Below are 27,783 nucleotides of genomic sequence, written 5' to 3' on the forward strand. Positions count from 1 at the left end.
CCCCGCATAGATAGTTTCATTTCTTATTTTCATTTATGTTATGAATATTTCTTTTCTAAATATGCTAACCTTACTACAAATTATACTATCAAAGCCTTACAAACTTTAATTGGTGGTAACAACACATCACGAATGTAATAAATATTAGTTTGATTTATATCTTCAGTTAAAATTTTAATTAATGATACATTAGTTTCTAAAGCTTATATCGTTGATATTTAGCATTACTCTTTATTTTTTTAAATATATTTATTTTGATTTATTGTACAACAACAATGTTGTAATAAAAACGTCAAATAAAACATGGAGTGTATATATATCTATATATATATAATATCCAAATGTAACAAATAAAACATTCGAATGTCAAATTCACTTTAGAGAATTTAAGTTTAAATGTTAATAATATTTAGATCGAACTTAGCTTAAAATACACTCAGAGTTATACATTAGATAATTTACATTCGAATTTCATGTTCGGGACGTTCGAACATAAATATACCTATATTCAAGTATACATTATGCGTTCGCATATTAGGTTGACACTTAAATGTGTTAATGTTAGCTTGAATACAACATCCTTTTATTTTCGAATGTATAAGCATAAGTTTGAATATATTTAAGAATTTTGCAACATCTAATGGAATAATTTCCCACAACTGATTTCCTATAATTACTCATATTTTGACACATATTTTGACATGTCAATATAATGATTAGCTACGTTACACTTATTTCCCCTATTCAATTAACCCACATGCATGACTCCAAATGGCTAAAACAATTACGTGGCACACCAAACGATAGTGTCGTGTTGAACCTAAGGTTTCAAGTTTCGTATAATTACATATCTATACATAGATTTTGATAAATTTTGATTATAACAAACGAATTCAAAGAATAAATTAGTCTCAAGTTCAAGTTGTTTACACAATAGAGTCAAGTACATTAAGAAACCAAGCATGAGCAAGAAGGGAACAAGCTTACATTAAAATTCATAGAGCAATGTTGTACATCTCTTGAAAAATTCGAAATTATGATTAAGGCTCAAAATTTATATTTTGTCATAAAACATTAAAATACTTTTCCATATATGCATGAATATTTTGAAAATTAAATTTAAAAATTTTGAAAGATGATTGATTATCATCTTTCACATGTGCATGACATGATTAAAGCTGGTTTGAATTTTGAAAATATTAAAGATGATTGATTGTCATATTTCACATGTGCATGCTTTATTTGAATATTTTTAAAAGTGAATGATTCTCTTTTTAACTTATGCAAAATGTAGATAATTTTGTTTGAAAAATTTGAAAAGTAAATAGTACTCCTTTTGTCATATGCAAAAAGTAAAAATATTATGTTTGAAATTTTTGAAAAGTGGATTATGTTGTCTTTGACAATTGAAAAAGAAAAAACTTTTATTTGAATTTTTTGAAAAAGTGAATGATGTTGTTTTTGACATATGAATCTTTTTAAATTTGAATATGAAGTTTCATATGCTTATAAATAGATCATTTAAAAGCTTTAAATTCACAACAACAAAAGTATACAATATTCATTCAAAGTTTTCATTCTCTTTTCTCTAAGTATTGGGCCTTAATCCTTATTCATTTTGAGAAAGATATAGTTTGCGCTGTATTGTTCTTATTCACTCATTGAGGAGTGTTATTTGATAATCTACCCACTATCAGCTCTTGTATTAGTAAAAGGGTGTGTATAACCATTGTGAGTGTAGAAAGTGCTCTATATAGGAAATAGCTGAATCACCACGTGTAAGGTGATTGTAAGTGTAGGTAGTGGTGTTGTTCAAAGGTATAATATGTTTTTATCTCCACCTGAAGGAGGTTGAATAGTAAATTTGAGGATCCTTAAGGGGTAGCTTGAGGTGAGGACGTAGGCAGTGGAGACGAATTTCGTTAACGTACCGAGTTTGCTTCTCTCTTACCCTTACTCTTTATATTTATTGCTGCTTCATATTTTGTTTATATTTTATATTATGTATTTGATTTATAATTGTTAATTTTTAAATACAACTCAATTCACCCCCCTCTTGTGTTAGTCATCTGGGCAACAATTGCCTACACCAAAACATTCAAACCTCCCTTATATAAATACACATCCCATTTTCAATGTTCAAAGGCCCTGAAGTTCCTATTATTTTTTGTTTCTAACCTAAGTGGTTTCAGTTCTCTAACAATGAGCCCTATGCAATTCCTTGCCAAGATAGAGAATGGCTTGTGCTCATCGCAATTGAAATGGAACAAGGACTCTCGTCTCATTAATAAATCATTGCTTGAATCCTCATTGTCGCCAGCCTCTTTGCTCATCACTAGTAGGCCACAATAGAATCAACGCCATGACCCGGTTATAATCTGCACACATTTCCCAAAGATCATCCACACACACCCCAAGAACTTCATGTCGTTTGTGCAAAAGCTCATCGGTTTGACACGTTCTGAGGAGGAAGGCTTTGTTGCACATGGACATGAATCCTCCGACATGACGATGTTGTCAAACAGGGAGGACAATGAGAATGCAAAGATGATTTAGTTGGGAAACGATGATTCTGAGTCATCGTCTGTGATTACAGACGAGAATTGCAGCAATGCCAACAATATTAATGTCAACCAAGTGAACTCTTGTTTTGTGCTGCCAATTTTTGAGCCTCCCCACAACCCTTACATGGATGATATACCGATTTTCATGCCGAATTCAATTGAGTTTTTGGGTTGTAACCAGTCTTTCTATGGTTGCAACGATTCTTTGTTTTTTCATGCCTAAACAATAAGGTGTATGGCTATTCATTTTCTTCTCTCATCTTTCACTCAATTTTGGATATGATTACTTTTCTATTTATTTGATTTTCATTTCTATTATGCAGTATTAACTGATAGATATCCATAATAAAAGATGAAAAATACTATCTTGTCCTTCCAATTTACCTCTCAAAGTTACCACCACTACATTTGTGGGTGTTTAAACCAAAAAGAAAAAAAAAAATGCATTAGCAGTAAATTCAAGAGTTATTTCATTTGTTTTTCATGGTATGGATACAGACTAAGAGAGATGTAAGTAATTTTCTTTTCTTAGCTTAAGCAATTAACTATTGCCAATAGAGTTTTGCTATTCATTATCTCCACACATCACACACCCACACACCATATTTATTTATTTTTTGTTTTATTCTTCTTAAATTAATTGATTTTTTTTACTCGTCATCCATACACTACAAATTTGGTGATAAAAAAAATAATGGGTAGTGTGAGGATGATGAGTAAACTTTTTCTTGCCAAAAATACTTATTTTTCATTTCCTCCCAAACTTGAGCCATATAACCATTTGCTAATAGCCATTCATCATCTAGTGTAAAAATAGCATTAACAATGCCCTTATTTCGTTTTTCTTAGTAAAAGAAAAAAATTATAAGTATAACTATAAAAGTCCAAAAAAAAAAAAAAAATCTCGTTTACAAGAACCCTAAATAAATAACACACAATTTGCTTTGTTCTAAAATTATAGTACAAGTGACAATAAATAGCCCTAGTTGTACTTGAAGGTTGAGGTGATAGGTTATTTTGATACTTAATAACACACAATTAATGTTGCAATTTGACCTTATCAGTATGTGATTTTAAATCAGGTTCAATTGGTACCTCCAAAGTGGATGAGCAAGTTCGAAGATGTGGCATTCAGTTGGTATCCTATTGTAATTGCTGTAATGTGGGGCATGAGGAAGACCTTGACCACGTGATTAATAAGGGTGAGTTTGCTATGGAGGTGTTGAAGAGAGTTTATGCTGAATCCGGTATTCATTTCACTGCTCAATAGGGGTGGAAGGAAAGAGTTCAAGGGTTGTTTAATAGAGCTTCTCAACACACCTAATTGGAGATAGTGTTTTTGTTGATCCCTTCTGTGGTTATTTGGCGATTGTGGCGGCGTCGCTATTTGGCTAGAATGGAAGGTATTTCTGAATCCCTCAACTCTATTTTTAGCTCTATAATGTATTGGATTAAATATATCAATAGTTCTAGGTACAGTTGGGACATACAGTTGCCGCGTAATCGTGCAATAAATAAAGCCACGTCATCTATATTTATTAAAAAAAAAAGACGAAAATAGAAAGAGAAATGGGGGGAACGCCATTTCAGGTCTACGTTATTCCTGCTCTTGGTTGTCGTCGCTGCTCGTCGCCGTTAGAGCTACTTGTCACCATCGAGTGGAAGGACAATGTGCATTGCCGTCGTACTAGGCTGAACGGAACAGAGAATACATTCTCAAAAGCCGTCAGCTTCCATTGTATTCTAAGAACTCAACAAGTAAAGTGGAAGGGTGGAAGGACGCCGGAATCTTTGTCGGAGCTGAAGAGGGTCTTCGTTAAAGGCTGAGCCAACCTCGTGGAGCTTTTATTCGGTGAGTTGTTGCACATTGAGGCAAAGAAACTGCAACGAACAAATCTGCTGCTCTTCCTCTGTCTGCGTTGGGTAAAAATTTACTCATTTGCTTTGCTTTGACGTGTTGGTGCATTGGTAGATCTGTGATAATAATGCATTGGTTTCAGATGAGTTTGTTGGCAGATCTGTTGAAGTGATATAGCTATCTATGACCCGTTAACAAAAAAATCGTAGCTTGATTTGTTCCTTTGCTTTAATCTATCCTTTACATGGTTATTAGTTGAAGACTATAAAAGCAGGCATCTATGACCTGTTAAATGAAAGGAAAATGTGTTCTTGCGGGTTATTGTAACCAAAAAAAAAAAAAAAATCAGCTTTAATGGTACAAAGATACTATAAAACCAGCCATCTATGACCTGTTAAAAGGAAAGGAAAATGTGTGTAGGATTATTGTAACAAAAAAAAAAAAAACACAAGCTTTAATGGTACAAAGATCAGATGAAATATTGTAAGAAAAAAAAAACAGCATTAGAAATATTGTAACAAAAAAAAAACACAACTTTAGAAATATTGTAACAAAAAAAAAAAAAAACAGCTTTAGAAATATTGTAACAAAAAAAAAAAACACAGCTTTAGAAATATTGTAACAAAAAAAAAAAAAAACAGCTTTAGAAATATTGTAACAAAAAAAAAAACACAGCTTTAGAAATATTGTAAAAAAAAAAGAACACAGCTTTAGAAATATTGTAACAAAAAAAAAAAACACAGCTTTGGAAATATTGTAACAAAATATTGTAACAAAAAAGAACACAGCTGTAAGGGTACAAAGATGAGATGAAATATTGTAACAAAAAAAAAAAAAAAACACAACTTTAATCTATGAGAACAATTTAGCATGACATACCAAATTACTAGCTTTATAAGTTGCATTTCTTAGCAGTCTAAAAGCAGGTGGTTGGTATGCAACTTCTGTGTGAAGATAAGAGCTTGAAAGTCGATATGCAAGTGTATAGAAGTATCCCTACATAGCTTTTTTTAGATCTAGCAAAGCTAAGATATATGTTAATAAATCTTGGTAAAGTTGCAAAATTGATTTTTCATGAAATAATCATTGATGTACTACTCCATTTGAATCCACCTAATTATTAATGGACTTCCTTCCTACACCCCATAAGATATCAAAACCCACCTATATATGAACATGTTAATTTCTCATTATTAAATAGGTTATATATGGTGCAATTTAATGACTAGATATATACATAAATTATTTGTTTAATGACTGTGGACAATCTACAAATCTATAATCTAAGTGAAACAAGGCCATAACAATTTAATTATATACATGCTGGGAGCTAACCCAATTTGGTGCCTTTCTAAAGTTGCAAAATCTACAATTCTGAAACAGAACCACTTGCTTCGATTAGTAGCTTAGAAGCATTTTTACCTTCCTCGATTTTTGCCATATTAACTTCTTAATGACTAAGTTAGAATTTTTTGAATTATTTTCTGTATTATCTATACTCACTGTGTGCATATATAGGTGTTCTTGGGATTGTCATCATGGGAATCGGGGAAGAACACTCACATCCGTTAACACCATCTACCTCAAATACACCAACCCCGGTATGTTACATATTGTTTAAAAAACACAATATTTGAGTTCTTAAAATTTTAACATCGAGCTTTAATGCTAAATATCATTGTTGTTTTTATTTTAGGACATACCAATAACTTGTCCGAGCTTGGCAAATTACATGCCTGGTTATTATGGAGCAGTGCCTACATGGTCACCTACTTTTTTGCCATATCCAGATGGCAACCAATATCCATTTCAATATGGGATGAGACCTCCAATACCTGTCATCAATACCTGTTCCGCTACAAGCACAACAGTTGATAAAAATAAAGAGGATGGAGTAAATTGTGTAGAAACTGAATCGCCATGTACCTCCTTTAGAATTGTTGAAACGAGTAAAGAGGATAGACTAGATTCTAAGGAAACCGATGACAAAAGTGCTGGGACACCTCATATAATGCAAATAGATGGTGATGATTTAATTGAGGAGCCAAAGTCAGGTATGCAGTTTAATTCTTTTGAAGAATTAATCGAGTATTATAAAGAATATGCTAAGAAATGTGGATTTGGAGTGATGACACAAAGGAGTGAGAGGGGAGAGGATGACAATGTCAGATATGTCACCCTTGGTTGTGCCAGTGGTGGGAAAGCTCGAAATAGGTCGTTAAATGTCGCCAAACCCCGTCCGACAAGAAAGACAGATTGTAAGGCAAAGATAAATGCCTTAAAAGTAGAGGGAAAGTTGCAGTTGACAACTGTTCAGAATACCCATAATCATGGCCTCAGTCCGCAGAAATCCCGATTCTTTCGATGTAACCGAGAGGTGAGTGACTCCATAAAAAGAGTTCTAGATACAAACGACTTGGCTGGCATTCAAATGAACAAGAGCTTTGGATCTCTTGTTGTTGGCGCTGGTGGATTCGAGAACCTCCCATTTTTAGAGAAAGATTGTCGCAATTATATTGACAAAGCACGACATCTACGACTTGGGAAAGGTGGTGCCAGAGCGCTTCAAAAGTACTTTTGTAGAATGCAGTACAAGAACGGCGGGTTTTTTACTTTGATGGATTTAGATGATGACGGGAGGTTGAAGAATGTATTCTTGGCAGACCCACGTAGTAGGGCAGCTTATCAGTATTTTGGTGATGTGGTAACATTTGACACCACATACCTGACGAATAGATATGAGATGCCCTTTGCACCCTTTGTTGGTGTAAATCACCATGGGCAATCAATTCTTCTGGGGGCAGGGTTGATTTCTAGTGAGGATACAGAGACCTTTACATGGTTATTTGAGACTTGGTTACAATGTATGAATGGTATAGCTCCAAAAGCTATTATCACAGATCAAGACAGGGCAATGAAAAATGCAATTGCTACTGTCTTTCCTGAAACACGACATAGATTTTGCCTATGGCATATTCTGAAAAAAGTTCCCGAGAAGCTTGGCTCTCATAGTGCCTACAAAACTGGACTGAAAAATCAGTTGATGAAATGTGTATATGACACGCAAAGTATTGAAGAGTTTGAGAGTTGTTGGGAGGGGTTCATTAACACTTTCAACTTGCATGAGAACTCCTGGTTGCAAAGTTTATATGTTGAGCGTGGCCATTGGGTGCCGGTTTTTCTAAGAGAATTCTTTTGGGCTGGAATGAGTACAACCCAGCGAAACGAGAGCATGAATGCTTTTTTTGACGTTTATGTTCATGCGAAGACCAACTTGAAGGATTTTGTTGACCAGTTTGACAATGCATTGAAAAAGAAAATTGAGAATGAAAATAACTCAGACTTCCACTCATTTAATGTCAGTGTTCCCTACATATCTAGATCTCCAATTGAAAAAAAATTCCAAGAGTTGTACACCAATGCTAAATTTAGGGAAGTTGAGCAGCAAGTCATGGGTGTGCTCGATATGGATCCATCTATACTTAAAAGGGATGGTGGAATTAAAACTTATCTGGTCGATGATGAGGTTCATGTTGAAGAGTTCAGTAAGTGCGTTACATATTCTGTGGAATTTAATGAGGAAGATTGTGATGCAAAGTGTTCGTGCGGGTTATTTCAGATGAGAGGGATACTGTGTAGGCATATTTTGACTATATTCAAATGTAACCAGATAAAATCATTGTCGGTTAAGTACATTTTAGATTGATGGAGAAAAGATATCAAAAGGAGATACGTACACTTTAATCCGCAGTAGCTATGACGTAGGGGATCACCATCCAGATACTAACAGATATTTCCGTCTGTTGAATATCTGTTATCAGATGATAACTTATGCAGCGGGTTCCAATGAGCACACTGAGGATGCAAAGGGAAAGTTATATGGGATGATTGACTTATATCGTCATAATCAACAAGCACCATCTATGACACGAACAGGTTCCAATGTGCATTGTCCGACATTGGAGCCAACTACAGTTGATAGTTCAAAGGCGGTGCTGAGTCCACTAGTTGTGAGAGGGAAGAGCAGGCCCCTATCTCTGAGGAGAGCTTCCACGATGGAGAAACGGGTGCTGAAGGTTAAAGCGAAGAAGCAAAAACCACCTGTAAAGGCACATGTAAAAGGGAAACGTAAACAGGTGCACCATTTTAAAAATTCATTTTGCTTAATAATAGTTTTTATTATTGATATCGGGTTTATTTTTTCCTTTAACAAAAATTAATACATACACATTTGTAACTTACGTGATTATTAGGGAGACGAAGGAGATGCACCAATCTGAGACACATGCAGGAATTTATTTTGCCCATCACATATAGATAACCCCACTATTGGAAACTTGCATGAAGAAGTATATTCCCGTATTTTTGTTTACTGAAAGTTGTATATTCCCATCTTGTTATATGTTGATTTGAATTGCTACTTATGGGGTTATTGTTGTAATTTATCACCAGACTGTTCTAGTCAGCTCAACTGTTAACATTAGTAGAATGCAGCTACGAGACGCATTCATGGGGACTCAAGAAAGTGTAATAAAAAATAAATAATGAATTTTCCCTTAATTTATGAACTTAACTTGAAAATTGAGAAACTTATCTTATATTCATTACAGATGAAACTTGGGTTGGATGGATCACAGCCGGGGGAAGAGAATATCTAGATCGATGAAAATGTTCTGTTGGAGCTGTTGAAGAGTTCGGTTGATTGAGAAGCAACATTTTCAGATCATTCTTTGAAAGTTTCAGATTTTATATATTGTTGGTGTAGAAGTAGCAACAATTGACTTGGTTGTGTTCTTTTGATGGAGTTGGAGATTTTTAGATCCTAGTGCTTTTGTTGAATGTTGTGATTTATGGGTTGGTTATGTTCAAACATGGTTATGTGCCATTTTTATGTGTATGACAAATCATTGTAGATTTGTGATGCTTATTTGTGGGTTCTGTGGGTTATATGAAGTCTTGCCTGTGACAATTGGATAACTGATTTTTGTTTGTATTAAAAATCAGAATTGGATAACCGGTTATGTTCAAACATGGTTATGTGCCATTTTTGCATTTTTGTTTGTATTAACTGATTTCTGTGGGTTCTGTTTGTTACCTGAAAAATCAAAATGCCCAATATGGAACATCAATTTATTATTTAGATAATGTATAGGTATTCATCCTGATTCAGATAATGAACAATTCCTCTTGTATTAACAATCAGACCAGAATATAAAATTACAAAATCAGACCAGAATATTTCGGCTAAGAACAATTCCTCTTGTATTAAACATCAGATCAGAATTGTTCAACCTCTTACAATTCCCACAAGAGTTCAAAAGCAATGGCAATTCCGTATCACAGAGGTTCAACCTCTTGTGATACAATTACACCAATATCCTGTTCAAAATGACCAAAATACATTTTCTAGCGTACTACTGTAACAGCCCGCTAGAAATTCAATTGTGAAATTTCTATTAGTTTTAGGAATCTCGTGAAGACCCTATAAATTTTCACAAATCCATTAATCGTATAGGTTTTAGTCTAACCACATAGTTAGTATTATTATTTACTATGGTATCCGAAGTGTGTTTTGATTATTGGAGATAGTTAGAAGTGTCAAAATGTATTATGGTTTATGCCATTAGACTCGGAGGGTTATTTAAGGTCTTATGGCGCAATAACACTTTTTCATATTTTCGGACGAAACGTCTGCTCAAAACTGTAGATATTATTGGATAAAAATATTTTGAGCTAATTTTTGTAGATATTATTGGATAAAAATATTTTAAACTAATTTTTTTGATATTATTGGATAAAAATATTTTAAGCTAATTTCGTGGATATTATTGGGTAAGAGAGTCCTACACTTAACTCTCACTTCGGGTAAGAGAGTCCCACACTTAACTCTCATTTCGGGTAAGAGAGTCCTACACTTAACTCTCACTCTAGCCTCATCTCTTCCATATCTTATCCATAAGTATCTCCAGCCACCCCTCCCCACGAAATTATTTTCATTTACATTTTCCATTAAAAGAATATCAAACACTCTCTCTCGGACAACTTTTAGGAGTTCTTTTACACGCCCATTTCGAAACTTTTTTAAGTGTTTTATCATAAAGTATCCTTAATATAAGTTGTTCTTTTTTTAGTCTAGTTTATGTGGATATCTTATTTGTCCCATTTGAAGATCATTTGATCAGTAAAATATTATGTAAACTATAAAAAGATCATTCTGGGAGATAAACTGGAGAATATGTTATAGTTTGGAGTTTTTGACCAAGCTAATGGATAGATATAGGTCCAAAATTTTTATGGAGTATTGTTAACATGTATATATGACTATTGGTTGAGGATTTTTGTATGATTAAAGGTTTTGATGAAAGATTTTATTAGATTTAGAAACTTAGAAACTGGAAGAGGAAAAACAGTTTCTATTTTGAGAAAGTTTAACTCTTTGGTGGTCTAAACCTATTCCAATGACTTTGATAATTTTATTGGAGGATCCTAAACATCTTATATACATGTTATATTATTATTTTGAAAATATTTGATGTTAGTTTCAAAGATATGAAATCTTATGCAAAGAGATATTCAGATAAGCCAAAGTGTGGATGTTCTTGGCTAAATTTATGTTTTGATTAATTTTTAACCATGTGATCTTGAATTAGAAGCTTATATATGTTTTATGACATCTTTTTAAACCATATGATGGTTTGGTTTGAAGATCACATCTTTATAAGTTATAGATCAAAAGGTTAATCAAAACAAGTTAGAAACAAAAATCAATGGAAATAGCATATGAGAATTTCGGCCTTATGGAGTTTTAATAGTTGTGATTAGTTTTAAATTTTTCTAAATTGATATTTGAGTTGAGGATAAAATTTACATGAGGCATGTAAATTTTGGTGACTTTTGGAGTTAGTATGCAAAATCCTTAAGTTATGGGTAAAACGATCATTTTCCTACATGTAGAGAGTAAAATAAAAATTTTACTCTTTAAGTTAGTATTTTCCATATTTCAAGTTATTAGTGATTTAGTGCTAACTTTTAGAATCACTAATTACAGTTCCTCGTGATCGCGCTTGAGGTTTTATAAGAAATGCGGAGATCGAGGTAAGTTAGCTTTTAACTTACTAGCAGTCTACTGTGTATGTGTGCTAAGTAAAAGAACTACAGTTATTGTATGTGTTATCATATATGTCTTGCCATGCCAAGTTATCACGTAATTGTCTGTTATACAGAATTTATTCTGTCATCAGATTTTATCTGTTACATAATATGTTCTATCATGTATTGCTGTATATTACAAGTACGTCATGCTAAGTATGCCATCTATTACATGTATGTCAAGTCATGTAATATTTACTGTTGCAAGTATATCATGTTAAATATGTTGTCTATTATATGTTATGCCATGTTATGAAATGTTTCTATCCCAAGTTGGTCATGTCTTTCAAGTTATGTTCAAATCACCTTATGTTACGTCGGGATTTCAGTCCTTTCATATTCCAGTCACGTTTCATATTGAGTTTGTGTAGAATACATAGGGTCATAACAACTGTGGAGTATGTATTTACACGTAGAATACATGGGGCCACAACAACTGTGGAGTATGTATTTTTCATGTTAAGTCAAGTTTGTGTATAATATATGGGGCCACAAAAACTGTAGAGTATATATTTACACGTAAAATATATGGGGCCACAACAACTGTGGAGTATGTATTTTTCATGTTAAGTCAAGTTTGTGTAGAATACATAGGACCACAACAACTGTAGAATATGTATTTACACGTAGAATACATGGGACCACAACAACTATGGAGTATGTATTTTTCATGTTAAGTCAAGTTTGTGTAGAATACATGGGGTCACAACAACTATGGAGTATATATTTACACGTAGAATACATGGGGCTACAACAACTGTGGAGTATGTATTTTTCATGTTAAGTCAAGTTTCAAAACAAGTTCATGATAAGTCAAGTTTTATATCACATTCATGTTAAGTCAAGTTTCAGAACAAGTTCATGATAAGTCAAGTTTCATATCATATTCATGTTAAGTCAAGTTTCAGATCAAGTTCAGGTCAAGTCAAGTTCAGTTCACGTTTTAATTTAAGTTATGTCAATTATGTTATGTTGTACGTCAAGTTATGCTTTAATTACTTATGAATTTAATTATGCATTCATACTTTTACTGTCATCCATGCATCATTAGCCTGTGTGGAAGTTTTTTTGTTAACTTACTGAGATTTGTAATCAAATCTCACTTTAGTAGTCCCAACTACCATTCCCCCCAAATGGTAGATCTTGTTACAGAACCTGAAAGAGAATCAGGAGCTGACCAACTAGACACAGTTGACTGAGCGACAATGCGACGTCAATGTTAATATAGTAGTTAACGTAAATTACTACTTGTACGATGGAGTTGCATCTCCAGTACTTTTAGGATCATAAGCATTTTCGACTAGTGTTATGATCTTAGTTGTTCAATGGGTCTTTATATATGAAGTATGTTTTAAGTATTTGGGATATTTTCAATTTGGTACATAGTATTGCTAAAGAAAAATTTATCCGCTGCGAATATTGCATAATGTTAGATGCATATTAGGAACATTGCATCTTATATGTCATGAACGGGGGCAGGTAACCTTGTGTTGCATGTCTCGATGCTTCAAATGTCCGTCCAATCCCAAACGGAATTTGGGGGCATCACAACTACCACCTAATTTTGACTTACTTAACAGTAAATGCAATTACACATTTTTCTCAATAACCTTAGTACAATCCAACATACAATCCAACATCACTTACATACTAGTACGTAACAAATCAAAAAAATGACTACAGCCCAAAACAGCCAGAATAGTGTGCGGGAGCGCCTGATTTCTGCTTGTTGCTGAAGATGCATCCACTCTTTTTTCATAATCTCCTCATTTAGGCTAGCCAGCAAAATCTCTTTCTTCTCGATCTCATCTGCTTTCTTTCAGAGCTGAATCTCTCTTTTCTCAATATCCTCGAGCATCTTGACTAGGTCTGCCTCTTTCCTTAGCAAATCATTTTTCCTTTTCAGAAGTTCTTGTTCTATGTCTTCACTATCTGCCCACTTGAAAAATTTGCAGTACGATAGTCCCTAACCATTTTAATGCAAAAGATTAGATATGCAAGAATATTGAGTAGTTCTGAAAACGTAATGCAAATGTAACCAAATGAATGCTATAATTACCTCAGTGTTGTACTTTCGACATCCTAAAAAGGCTCGGCCAGGATTTCTTCTAGTATTTGAGTATTTCAGTATGGCTTCAACCTCATAGAAGCACACTGGTGTACTCAAAGTACGATTATCAATAGATGCAAAAGACATTGATGATGATGACATTCTAACCAAAACCAGATTCACAATACAATAATCTAAACAGCAGAAAAAAATAAAAACATTTTACAATAGCTAACATCAACCAATAAGGCAAAGATAAAGTTATATGCTTCATTAAATGAATACACAATAATGTACCTCTTCCAAATCAAAAAATAGAATTGATTTACTTCAATTCTAACACCATGGAGTAACAATAGCAACCATCAACCAGTTTCACAAAGCCACCATTAGATGCTTCATTAAATGAAAACACAATAATGTACATTTTCACAACTAGAAAACAGAACCACTTTTCTTTAATATAAATAGCATGGAGTAACAATAGCCACCATCAACCAATTTGACAAAGCTACCATTAAAGCACCTAGATATTAATACACAATAATGCAAATAAAAAAAAACAGAACTGATTTACTTAAATTAAAACTGATTTACTTAAATTAATACACAATAATGTATCAATCCAAACCAACACACAAACTGATTTACGTAAATTAAAACACAATAATGTAGCAATCCACTCTTTTTACATACCTGATTTACTTAAGTTAAAATACATTACTTAACTTGAAACACAATAACGTAGCAATCCAAACAAAATAACATAACTGATTTACTTAAACTAAATCACAATAATGTAGCAATCCAAAACAAAAATTAGAACTGATTTCCTCAAATTAAAACACAATAATGTAGCAATCCAAACTAGACAGAATTGATTTGAGTCAGGGTTCTTGCACACTCAATCAAACCTACAAATGCATTAACAAATTAGATGCCAAATATTAGAGAACCTATTGTATTATAAATAATTACTTTTCAAATAAACGGGTTAGAGAGCTTACCAAGCTTTTAGCGAATCAGTCAGTCATCCCGAGAATAAGACCATGTCGGGATATTTTAGGGTTAGGTTTTAGGAAAAAGGGGAAAAGGGAAAATTTTAGGGTTAGGGTTTCCGGTAAAAAAAATGGGGAAATTTTAGGGCTTTCGGGAAAAGGGGAAATTTTAGGGTTAGGGTTTTCGGAAAAAAATTGGGGAAATTTTAGGGTTAGGGTTTTTGGAAAAAATTGGGGAAATTTTAGGCCTTTCAGGTAAAGGGAAAATTTTAGGGTTAGGGTTTTCGGGAAAAAATTGGAAAAATTTTAGGCCTTTCGGGTAAAGGGGAAATTTTAGGGTTAGGGTTTTCGGAAAAAAATTGGGAAAATTTTAGGGTTTGGATTTTCGAGAAAAAATTGGGAAAATTTTAGGCCTTTCAGGAAAAGGGGAAATTTTAGGGTTAGGGTTTTCGGAAAAAAATTGGAGAAATTTTAGGGTTAGGGTTTTCGGTAAAAAAATGGCAAAGTTTTAGGGCTTGGATTTTCTCAGATGAAGAGTACGACAGAAGGAGATGGTGAAATCGAACGAAGAGAACTATTTCTCTCAGAAATATACACCAAAAAAAACCTCAGAAACAGATGGCATTTTTCTTAGATGAAGAGTACGACGGAAGGAGATGGTGAAATCGAACGAAGAGAACTATTTCTCTCAGAAATATACACCAAAAATAACCTCAGAAACAGATGGCGATTTTCTCAGATGAAGAGTACGACGGAAGGAGATGGTGAAATCGAACGAAAAGAAACAAAAATAACCTCACAAACAGACGGCGATTTTCTCAGATGAAGAGCACGACGGAAGGAGATGGTGAAATCGAACGAAGAAAAATATTTCTCTCAGAAATATACACAAAAAATAACCTCACAAATGGAATGGTCGAATCGAAGCTGGAGAATGAGATGGGATCGAAGCTGGAGAACGAGATGGGAAATTTTGTAGTCGCAGTTGAAGAGAAGGGGAAATGGGGGATGGTGATTCTGGTGAAAATGAGGGAGGGAAGAAATGAAAGAGAAGCAGACGAAATGCACGCTTGGTTAACCCCATAAGACGAAACGCTTGGTTAACCCTATAAGACGAAACGCACCGTTTAAATAAAATTAGAGCCACGTCGGACACGACTCTGCAGCGTCTCCCCAGCCTGACTGTAAAAAGCATTTCTCTAAATATATTGCCAGCAATGTGAATAAAGTGAAGCATTTGTCAAGTGTGGATAGAGTTTTGCTTACCAGGTTAGGTGCGAAAATAGTGGAACCAAAAACTAGTAATGTTCAACTTGTAAAGTGGGTTAAACCTCCTAGGAGTAAGTTCAAGCTCAACGATAGCAGTAGCTTTGGGAACCAAGGACCTGATGGTGGGATTGGGAGGGGGGGCATTCTTCGTGATTGCAATAGTAAGCTTATGTTTACCTTTTCCAAGTCTTTTGGATTTTGTTCTAATAATGAAGCTGAGCTTGGGTGGTCTTGGAAGGTATTATTCGGTGTAAGGAGTTGGGTTTATTTTGCATTGATATTGAATATGATTCTTTGTTGGTAGTTTCTTAGATATTGGCTAAAGCTTGTACACTTTGGTATCTTTGGGATTACTAGTACAAACTGTTGATATTATTGGATGAATTTGATTACACTATTATTCATTGTTTTAGAGAAAGCAATAAAGTTGTGGATTTCTTTGCCTGTGAGGGGGCATTCGAGGTGAATAATATGGTTAGAGAGGTGTCTCATTTAGGCCGTGAAGTCTGTGGTTTGTATAGGCTGGATTGGGTGGGATTGGCAGACATACGTATTTTTTGATTTTGTTGGTTTTGTTTTCTTTAGGCTTGTTAGATTATTGCATTGTTTTTATAGGCCTGTTAGAGTTCTATCTATACGTTTGTTTAGATTTGTTTATTGCTGTGGTTTTTTGTTGGGTTGTATTTGGGTGGTTTTTTTATATTCTTACTTATACACCCATAGATGGTTGGCTTGTAATCACGATTTTTCTCTACCACAAGTGCGTGCACATCAATAAACTTGGGACAGGGTCACAAAAACAAGTGGTTATCAGCTCTTCGAAAAAAAAAAAGTGTTACTTCCTCGTCATGGCGCATCCTTGTTGAGTGCCATGTAGAGTGACATGTCAGTTTGTACAACAAAATGTTGTAAAATCTCTAATAAGTTTAGTATTTCTCATTCTGATCAAATCATGACATTCATGTGTTCAAAATAGAAAACAAAACTTAAGGCTATGTTTGATTATGAAAAAATTTTTGAATTTTTGAAAATTTTGAGAATTGTTTTAGGATTAAGTTTTTGAAAAGAAGAGAGAAAATTTTTATATTAGAGTTTGTGAAATGTAAAATTTCATTGTTGTCATCGTTGGTATGTAAAATATTTATTTTAAGGGTTGTGCTACTGTGCCACTTCCCTGTTACCACTGTAGATGACTACTTGACGTGACATGCCACATGGCATATTTAATTATTAAAAGAAAACAATTGAAAATGGGCCAAAACTTCGAACACATTCAGAAAATTTGAATTCACCATTCCGTCGCCATCCCCTTGCCCTCCCTTACTGTCCTTGTGGCCATCCCATCACTGAACACCATCACAAATCCTTTCGTTGCCAAACATCGAAACCATCCCGTAGCACACTACCCTCATCCACAAGTGCCTTCCATCGTGGTGGCAGAGCTTCTACCCTCCTCTAGTGCCTTCTGTCGCCGAACATTGGCTCCCTCTTCATTGTTTCTTTATTTATGGTAACCTCCACCAGTTTCTTCCATTCGATGTGTTATTTCTTCTCTCCACATGTACAGGTGAGGGTTTTTGGTGTTTTTTTTCTTCAAAACTTTTCCTTTTTAGGTCTTGAATTGCATCAGTGGGTGCCATTACTACTCGTTGGTTAACATCTATAAAAGATTGGTAATGTTAGAAAAACATTCATTTTTTTCTCTGCTGAATCTAGTAAGCCAATCATCCTTAATATGCCTTTTTTGTTTTGTTTAATTCCATCTTTGATATCATTCAATTTAGCATGCGTCTTTGACATCTACTTTTATTTGTTTCTCTATTGAAATTATTGACCAAATAGTTTTTAAAGAATTTTTATGATCGCCAGTTGTGTATATCTTGACACTTTTGGAACCAAGATAAGCAAATATGATGGCCAAAAAGAAGAACTAGCGGATATCCACAAGACCAAGAATTTTCCAAAAACCAGAACTCCTAAGCAGTTTCCTGTACATTAGAAAGACAGTCGCAAAGATCCCTTCTTGTCGAATAAGTTTTGCCCCTTCTATCGAGTTGATGCTCAGTAATGTAAAGAGAGCTCTTGTTATTTTCTTTCCTTATTCTAATTTGACTTCTATATTTTTTCTTTGGCAGGACCTTAATAATGTTATATTAATGAAAGCCATCAAACGTAAGTCGTCGCTTTGCATATATTTTTAACACGGCAACATAAGAACACATAAAAATTCTTGTTTGAAAATTTCCTATATAGCCTAAGTCAAGAGTCTGATTTAATTGTATTGCAGCTTTTTTCTCCCCTAAAAATCAGATTAGGGGGGAACCTTACAAGGCAAAGTCATATACAACACATAAAGCAATCCTCCACAATGCAACTCATTTGTAAAAAACAACTCTGAGTTGTTAGGGTTCCTATATGTGCCCATGTTTTACAAAACACATTCATTCTTACAAATCTGGTCATATCAAAATATTGGGAAACATGCTGAAGGTTTCACAGTGGGAATACCGAATATATCTATGAATATATATATATATATATATATATATATATATATATAAGTGGGTGTATGCATAGAGAACTTGTGAATGGGAAAGAAGCTTCCCAAAAAGTCACCATTGAGGTGGGCTTGTACAATGATCATGTCAACGGCTCTAGCAGCCACAAAAACAACCTCAAATTATGTCTCCAATGTTTCTGCTAGCTGCAGAATTTGGTACCACAACTGACTGTAATGATATTGAAAATTTAATCCAAATGCATATTTAGTTTAGTTTTATTATGCATATTTTGTTCAACTAGATTTTATTTCAAGATATAATTATCTTTTCTCAGTTGAATCTATTTTCCTTTGTAGCCTTGAAAGATGAGACATCTAAGTCATACAACTAAAGAGAATAGTTAAAAGAAAATTTGTGAATGATGATTGGATTGATGATATATTAGAATTTTAGGTCTCGAACAGCAATGTCAATGACTTTCATTGTTTCACCTTTTATTCTCAACATGTTATTTCATATTCTCTGTTTTTTGCATAAAAATAGAAGCAAGACTTTTATTTTTAGCAAGAAAATAGCTCAAAACAAAGACCCCCTTAAAACCTAACCAAGACCCACAAACATTACTCAGTGGAAGTTTTTCCTGCTATATATATATATACTCTTTGTAGTTTACACCCTACCAGAAGTATTTATCAATTTTTATTGAATTATTTTATTTTAACTTGTTTTATTTTGTTTAATTTTTATTGTTTTCTTTGTATATGAACATTAATGTCTGAGTCACGTAGTGGAAATAGCTCAAGCTCGGGAAATTCAATAGTTGCGTACCCAATTTGTTACTATGGAATTAAAGCTTGTCAAAGAACTGCGCATACGGAAGGAAATGAGGGACAATGGTTTTTTGGATGCCAAAACTATATGGTGAATTTTTCTCTGCATATCCCTCATATCTCATTCTCGTTGATAATTTTGTTTGCCAAAATTTAAGTGTGAATTGATTTTTGCAGTCTGGGAAGTCTTGTAGATACTTTTGCTGGTATGACCTTGAAATACCATTATATTGCCAAACTATCAAATGATTACAACACTTAACTGGAAAATTAAAAGTTAAAGTTGAAAAAATCCAAGTATCAATAGATATCCAAACCGAGAAGCGCAAGAGGCAACTCGAGAAGGCTACCTATGTTCTAACAATTTTATTGTCGTGGTTTTTCTTTTTTGGGTTACTTATATCCAATTGTGTTTGGTTCAAAGGAAAATGTTAATGTTGTAATGGAAGACATCAACTTTTATAGTCTATTTGTATGTCTCTTTGTATTTGTTGAGATTTTGAATATTTTCATGTATGTGGAAGCTCTTTGTATTTTGTGGAAACTCTTTGTATTTATTGAGACTTTCAATACAAAACTTGTATTTTAAGTGTTTGTTTTTAGTAAAAGAGAAGGCTTGTATTTTGTGGAAACTCTTTATATTTGTTGAGACTTCATCAATCTGGAACGAAAATTCATTGTCGATAGTTTTGAGATAAGATGAGTTTATCAGGCTAGTGGCAAAAAAAGAAAAACTGGTGCAGAAGTTTTTAGCAAAAAATTTGCTCTACATCTATACAAAGACAGACATTATTGACAAGGTTTTGAAGGTGATATGGCAGCTAGATATTCATCAACATATGTGTTGCAAAATCTGTTGCTAGAAATCTGCTGCATTGCTTAAAATCAATTGCATTTTTATAAAAATCTGTTGCTAAAAAACTGCTACATTAAAAATCTATTAACTAAAAAATCTGCTGCATTAAAAATATATTGCATTCACTCAAAAATCAGCAAGTTCACTCAAAAATTTGCTTCATTCTACACATGCATTATAAAAGCTATGGACTTCGTCCTCAATGCAATCTCAAAAGCACGTCCTAAATACAACATTCTCATACTATGGACTTCAAAGAACATCAAAGATAGGAGCATTAAAAAAAAAAGTACTTCATTTACAACAAACGCCCAACAATAAGTGTTCAAAATACTTTCTACACAAAAAGCACCTATGCTAGACAACACCATCATATATACAACACTATCATGGCTGCCACCATCTACGCTAATATAGATAATCCTGATTCGAGAGATTCAATCGCATAGGTTGCGCTTGTACTGGAGGTGGATGAGCAATTGAGGGAGTAGAAAAAAATTCCGGTGCATGTGTCCAAACTTGGTTTCCTTGAGCATGTAGCCAGGATACCTAAAAAAATAATCAAATATAATTTTTTGGGTTCTGTACATAAACAAAAGAAAAGAATAAGAATAAACATTTGAACACTTTACTTTCTAAGTGTACCTGGGTTTGTGGAGCCTCATGTTGTGTGCTACTCACTGTAATTTGGTCTAACTTTTCTTGATAAGTGACAACTCCTTTATGCATATCAACAAATATTGAGAATTATTATTTTCTATTTCTCCATTTTCTTGGCAATAGAAACAAATTTATAAATTTTGTATTAGGGATTTCAATTTAGAAACACCAACCTCAGGCACTCACTACTCACAGTCCAACAAGGTATTATTTTACTTTCACACAACAATCAACAAGGGATGTTTTATTACATGAACTTTTGTTTGTTGCAGAGATATCCATGAAGATCTACAGTAAAGCAACCTCACAATCATAAATTCTTAAAAAAAAAACAAAGCCTAATCTGTTGAGCAGAATATTCATGAAGAAGTCCCAACTTTCAACTATAAGCATGAAGGTGCTAGCCTTTAAGAAGTCAGGTCACCACCTCAAATTTGTAGACTAGAATATTATCAATGTAAAACTCAAATCAGATTTAAGACAATGTTACATAATACGTTTGCAATATTCCCACAAGCTACTATAATTTTGATCAAATCAACCTCAGCATTTTGAGCTACATACTCAAGATCTCTCTGTTTTAGCTAGCATAGTTCAAGTTTTCATTATAAGTTCGTCTCAAAATAGAATAGCACGCATCAATATGATTTCTAAATACCAGCATTTCCTCATAACAGAACCTGACTTCAAACCAGGAACTAGTACTATTAAAAGATTGCTACTAAATCACATTCAGCAATGGCTAACAACAAGAAAAGATGTTCATTTGCAATAGAAATTATTAATAAGCACAAATACCACGATTATCTTGCCAAAAGTGGAAGAAGGAATGGGGCTGAGTATGGTGGTGGTCGACGCCGTAGGGGTGGGGATAGGTGGATGTAGGTGGCAAATGGGTGGGTTTCTGTCTTTCAAATGGGTTTCGATTATTTACACGCCAGAGAAAAAGAAAATCAGTCGGGAAGAAGGAATGGGGCTGAGTATGGTGGTAGTCAGCACCGTGAGGGTTGGGGCAAGTGGATGCAGGTGGCTGGGTTTCAATTTTCAGATGGATTTCAATAGTTTAGAAATCAGACAAGAAGAAATTGACACGGGAAGAAGGAAATTGTTTTTTATTTTTGTCTTCACACGCCACATCAGAGACTACATGTAACATGCCACATCAAGTGGTCACTTACAGCAGGCATAAGAAAGCGGCAGAGTAGCTTTATCCTTATTTTAATGAGCTGCAAGGGCCGCCTGTAATTTTCACAGAAGATTTTTAATGACAATGCAGATTTTTTATTTTTGTCTATTTTTTTAAAGCATTTTTTCTTCCTGTCTTTCTTAAAATAATACTAAAACAAGTAACAAACACAAATGTTAAAAAAAAAAAAAAAAAACACATTCGATAGCTTTTTTCGGTGGATGCAACATTTTCCTATTTAATATAGTTTAACTTTAAAGATCTACTACCTATGGCTCCAACTCTCATGTGAAGTCCAATTTAAAATATAAAATTATATTGAAGCAATTAGAACTATTTTGGTTACACAAAACTAAACTATCTCATTTCATCTCGTCTCTTATAATCATTACAACTTTCTCAAATTTTCACACAAAATATAATAAACAATTCAACTTTTTCAAAACCCAAAACAAAGTTAATTTTAAAAAATTATAGTATAATAATATTTTATTCAATTTTCAACAAAATATCATCTCATCTTATCTAAAATGCGTAACTATTTATGCATCAAGACAACAATTCAAATTGTTAAACAATAAATATAAGTTTATAATTTCATTTACGTGTCCCTTACTTATTAAATTTATTATTATGTCCACGATCTCTCTCAATTTTTATGTAATTATATTTAGCTCTTAATATCCAAGATACAATCGAAAAATTAAAACCTAATAAAAGAATAGAAATGCTAAATATAATTATGAGTAGTGCAAATGCCTTACACTTTTTTTGAAAAAGAGTAGAGCCTACTGTTAAAAAATTAATTCTTTTATATGATTTCCATATTTTTCATATTTACTGACTTTCTTAAAGAGACTGTCTCTTATGCATTCTATGAGTGCAAATATCATTTCTCATAAAAGAATAGCACTATTAACTGAATGGTTCGGCCCTATGGTTACTTGCCGTGAATATTCTTGTTAGAGCAACCCATTGATTAGATTGCTTGAAACCCCTATTATAGGAAAATCTCACAATACGAAGGAGTGTGCTAAATTTAAAATATTGTCATGTAAAATGCTGTAAAAAGTGATGTGTATTTATCATTTTACAATTTACATATCTCAAAGTGGCTGTAAAAGATCTCTAATCTCATTTCTTATGCAATATTCAATAGGATAAGTGGACAAAACCATTTCTCGACCGAAAACACCAGCGCGCTTTTGGGAAAGTGGTGTGAGAGTTAGGTATTATGGAAACGACAATGAAACTGCCATATATCTATATGAGAAGTGCTACTTGTATAAAAAGATTACATAAAAATAAATCTACAAAGTGACATGTTTTTTTGTGATTCGTTAGATCTATTATATGATAAAAGTAATTTTACAATCTAATGCACTACATCAAACCACGTCACTTTGTGAGTTTATTTTATATAATTTCTTTATGACTAAAATTTTTCCCTATATATATGAAAAATGAAATACCTTTTTTTTTTGGGACAAGTAAACAAAGTATATTAATTAAAAGAATAGGCAAAGAAGCCATGTTCAGTACAAAGAATCCCCTAACTACGTAGGAGCAATATATACAAGAAAATCATGAAAATCTTAGCCATTAAAATTAACAGCAATGGCTTAAATACAAAGAGTTCTACAAAAAAAAAAAAAAAAAGAGCTTTTAGTTCCTCCATTGATATCGCTTTTTCCTTAAACGTCCGTTCATTGCACTCCTGCCACACACACCAAATGATGCAAATAGTGATCACTTCCATACATCTTTGATCTGTTGATTACCTCTTAGATATGTCCAACTAGCCAAGGCTACCATTACTGTCTTAGGCAAAACCCAATCCAAGTCTAGTCTACTAAATACCTCATTACATAACTCTCGAGCTACCTCACATGCAACACCCTCTTCTTACACATGCAACACCAATCTGTGATGATCACCCTCATTTTTCTCTTCTCAAATTATCCATTGTGAGGATCTTATCCAAGAGGTGGTCCACACAAAAAATGCTGCTTTGAGAGGTGTCTTATGTCTCCAAAGCCTTTTCCAAGGAAACAGAAGAAAACGCTCTTGTGAAAGAGACTTATTAAACGAATGAACCAAGAACAAGCCTTTACCTATATGAATCTACAATAAATTGTCCTGCTAGTTGCTCGGTTTGAATGAGTACAAAAGGCTGAAAAAGGCTACAAAGCTGTCAATTTCCTAATTGTGTGTCGCTCGGCTAAAATTGATGCTCCGCTAGATTTGTTCCCCTGCTATCACCATGACTTCTACCACTGAGACATCTTTGGCACTTGTGGCCCTGAAGAGTGCTGGAAATTGATCATTCAGAGCACAATTACCACACCACGTATCGTACCAGAATTTTATCCTAACTCATTTTCTTAGACAAAATCTTGTATGGCAAGAGGATACCCCCTCATCCTCTTCTTATATGTTTCAACAACCCCCACTCCATAAGCCCCTCTCATCTCATTTGTACACCATCCCTCCCATAAGCCACCATATTTACTCTCAATCACCAACTTCCATGGGGCATCAGGTTCTTTATGGTATCTCCACAACCATTTACCTAGTAACGCTCGATTAGAGATTCTTAAATTTCTAATACCTAGACCACCATTAGAGAGAGGACTACAAACCTTCTCCCATCTGACTAGGTGGAATTTGAACTCCTCACCTATTCCATCCCATAAAAAGTCCCATTGTAATTTCTCTATGCGAAGCGCCACACTTGTTGGAATAGGAAATAAGGACAGAAATATGTTGGTAGGTTATAAGGTACTCCTGATCAAAGTACACCTACCACCTTTTGACAGGTACATTCTCTTCCAACCTACTAATCGGTGCTCTACTTTCTCAATCACCATATCCCATAAAGAAGCCGCTCTCGAGGAGGCCCTCAATGGAAGACTAAGATATGTCATAGGGAGTGAGGCGATCTTACACCCTAGAGTATTAGCCAACTGTCTTATATGATGCACACCTCTAATAGGCATTGTCTCTGATTTGTCTATATTCACTTTCAACCTCGAGACTGCTTCAAAGTAAAGTAGAAAGACCTTCAATATTCGAACCTGATTATGATCAGCCTCTCAGAAAATAAGAGCGTTATCTGCAAACAATAAATGAGAAATATTAATAAGCCCCCCACCTGGAGATCCAATCGAGAAACTAGTCACACGCCCATTGTTAACTAGGGTTGAGAGCATTATGCTCAAAGCCTCCATCACTATAAATTATGCTCAAAGCCTCCATCACTATAACAAAAAGAATTGGGAACAACGGATCTTCTTGTCTTAAACCTCGTGTGCTATTGAAAAATCCTATTAGGCTTCCATTTATTAAAACTGAAATTTTCACCATAGATATACGCCAATGGCTCCAAGATCGCCATCTTTTCCCAAAACCACATCTTCCAAGAAGGTCAATCAAGAAATCCCAATTAACGTGGTCATACGCCTTCTCCATGTCTAACTTGCATATGATTCCTGCATTGCCAGCTTTCAGTCTACTGTCCAGACATTCATTGGCAATAAAAACATCATCTAAAGTCAATCTATCCTTTACAAAAGCATTTTAAGGCTTTGATATTATTTTTTCTACAAACTCACTAAGATAGTTCGCAAGCACCTTGGAGAGAATATTATAAACCCCATTTACTAGGCTAATGGGTCAGAACTCCCTAATCTTTGCAGCCCCAAATTTCTTCAGTATTAAAGCAAGAAAAGTGGCGTTTAAGATTTTCTCAAACTTTCCAGCTGAATAAAACTCCTGAAACACCCTAATGAGATTATCTTTTAATACATCCCAGCAAGTTTGAAAGCATCACATAGAAAATCAATCGAGACTCGGAGCCTTGTCTTTAGCCATTTTCTTCATTACTTCAAAAATCTCAACCTCCTTGAAAGGCCTCTCCAAACGTTTGCCATCCAAATGCCCAATGGAATAAAAAACTAGCCCATTAGGCTTAGGCTGCCAACCTATCTGCTCAGTAAGTAGCTGTTCAAAAAACCCAACTACATGATTGTTAATCCTCTGCTCATCCTTACAGTCTACCCTATCAATCTTTAGTATCTCAATATTGTTGTATCCCTTATGAGAATTGGCTACCCTATAGAAAAACTCAGTGCTTCGATCTCCTTCCTTAAACCATAACGCTCTAGACTTTTGCCGCCACGAAATATCTTTTAATAGAATGATCCTCTCAAGATCTGCGACCAACACTAGCTTTTGGGCTAATTCCTCCTGAGTTAAAGTCCTAGACTCTTGTAACATTTCTAGCTCATGAATCTCCCTTAGCTTGCTATTCTTGTGTTTCCCAATGTTTCCAAAAGATTACCCATTCCGAAGCTTTAAGTCTTGTTTGAGAGCCATTAGTTTACCTGCGAACGTGAAATTAGGAGTACCCTGTATCCGGTAAGATGACAGCCATTGTCTAACCCTGTCCACGAAACCTTTTGATTTCAGCCACATATTTTCAAACTTGAAATACCAACGCCATCTTTGAATCCCGCCACAAACCGATCAGATGGGCCAATGGTCCAAACATAGCCGAGGCAATCTCTTTTGCCACACCTCCTGAAAATGCATTTCCCACGTCTGATTATTAGCCCAAGTGCATGAACCTCCTGCCATTGGTAAATCCACTAAGTTCAACTCAAAGATGCACTCTGAAAAATGTGACATTGTTGGACACATTCTTCTATTACCAAAATGCTCACTGGAAAATCTTGTAATAGTGAAATCTCCACCAATTCACTATAGAAGGTCCCACCAACTATGTACACTAGCTAGTTCATCCCATAATAACCTATGGTCGTTGTCTGAATTAGGACCATAACACCTACAAAGGTCCACAGAAAACCATTTGACGCACTTATAAAATAGCATGCTACCGTAAATAACCCTATAGACTCCTCTCTTTTCTCCACCATCTTATGGTCCCACATCACCAACATGCCTCCTGAGGCCCCATTAGTTGCCAAAAATACCCAATCCACAGGTACACAGCTCCATAAGCTTCTTATAATTTTTGTAGTAATTACTTTCAGCTTCATCTCTTGTAAATAGACGATGTCTGACTTCCACCCACCTAGCAAGTTTCTTACTTGAAGACCCACCCACCCAGCAAGTTTCTTACTTGAAGACGCTTACTGGTCTCATTAAGTCTACGAACATTCCACGAGACAATTTTTGATTTCATTTGGGAAAGGCTAGCTCCTTCCTCTTAGACCTATCCCTGCTTGAGCTACCTTTAGAGTTCATTGACCAAGTGAGTCTCCTGAGTTCACGCTGTTTCTTGGAGTCAACTTTCCGTTGTTGTTGATGACCCACTTCAATAACAGTGAGTAGCGCCATAAATTGCTCCTCAAATCCTTCACACTTCAGTCTCACCAATTCTTGGATGTCTTTCACCATATTAAACATTCAGTTTGATGCACATGATTGGTTTGGAAACTAGCAATTCAAAGGGATAGGGTTTTGCATTCTAAAATCCAATTGTTCCTCTGAGTTCTGTTTCCCAAGAGCAAAACCAACTTCCCCTGCGTGATCACTAGGCACCTGAAAGAGCCACTGAGAGTTTTCCTTGTTAGACAAGAAAAGATCATTGGCCGAGTCCACTGACCCCTCTATATCACTGTCTCTTAACAACACATTCATTGTGCATTATAGTGGAACTCATTGGACCCTCTTCTCTTCCCCCACCCTTCATTGGAAAATTCTATCCATTCCCCGGAAGGATGGCACTCGGTGGTGGTGAAAGGTCCACCGCCAGCTTTGTTAGCATATTTTGTTGCTCCTGCAACTTTGGCGCTCCCTTAGTAAGCACCGTTGCCTTCATCGACGACTTTTGTTTAC

General features: G+C 34.5%; 2 long non-coding RNA genes across 3 annotated transcripts; one reads left to right on the top strand and one right to left on the bottom strand.

Annotated features, from left to right (window-relative positions):
- The first annotated feature begins 17,162 nt into the window (after positions 1-17,162).
- LOC122299688 lies at positions 17,163-19,832 on the top strand. The gene is made up of 3 exons (XR_006239724.1): positions 17,163-17,455; positions 18,024-19,310; positions 19,397-19,832. It is a non-coding gene; the product is annotated as an uncharacterized LOC122299688 (long non-coding RNA).
- Positions 19,833-20,176: 344 nt separating this feature from the next.
- LOC122298603 lies at positions 20,177-21,907 on the bottom strand. 2 transcript variants are annotated; one of them, XR_006239473.1, is made up of 3 exons: positions 21,534-21,907; positions 20,721-20,794; positions 20,177-20,624 (listed from the first exon to the last, which is right to left on the bottom strand). It is a non-coding gene; the product is annotated as an uncharacterized LOC122298603 (long non-coding RNA). The 2 variants fall into 2 exon arrangements; XR_006239472.1 differs by having other exon boundaries at positions 20,721-21,907.
- Between the last annotated feature and the right edge of the window lie 5,876 nt (positions 21,908-27,783).

The sequence above is a fragment of the Carya illinoinensis genome, chromosome 16, assembly GCF_018687715.1.
Source record: "Carya illinoinensis cultivar Pawnee chromosome 16, C.illinoinensisPawnee_v1, whole genome shotgun sequence".
NCBI classification, from domain to species: Eukaryota; Viridiplantae; Streptophyta; class Magnoliopsida; order Fagales; family Juglandaceae; genus Carya; species Carya illinoinensis.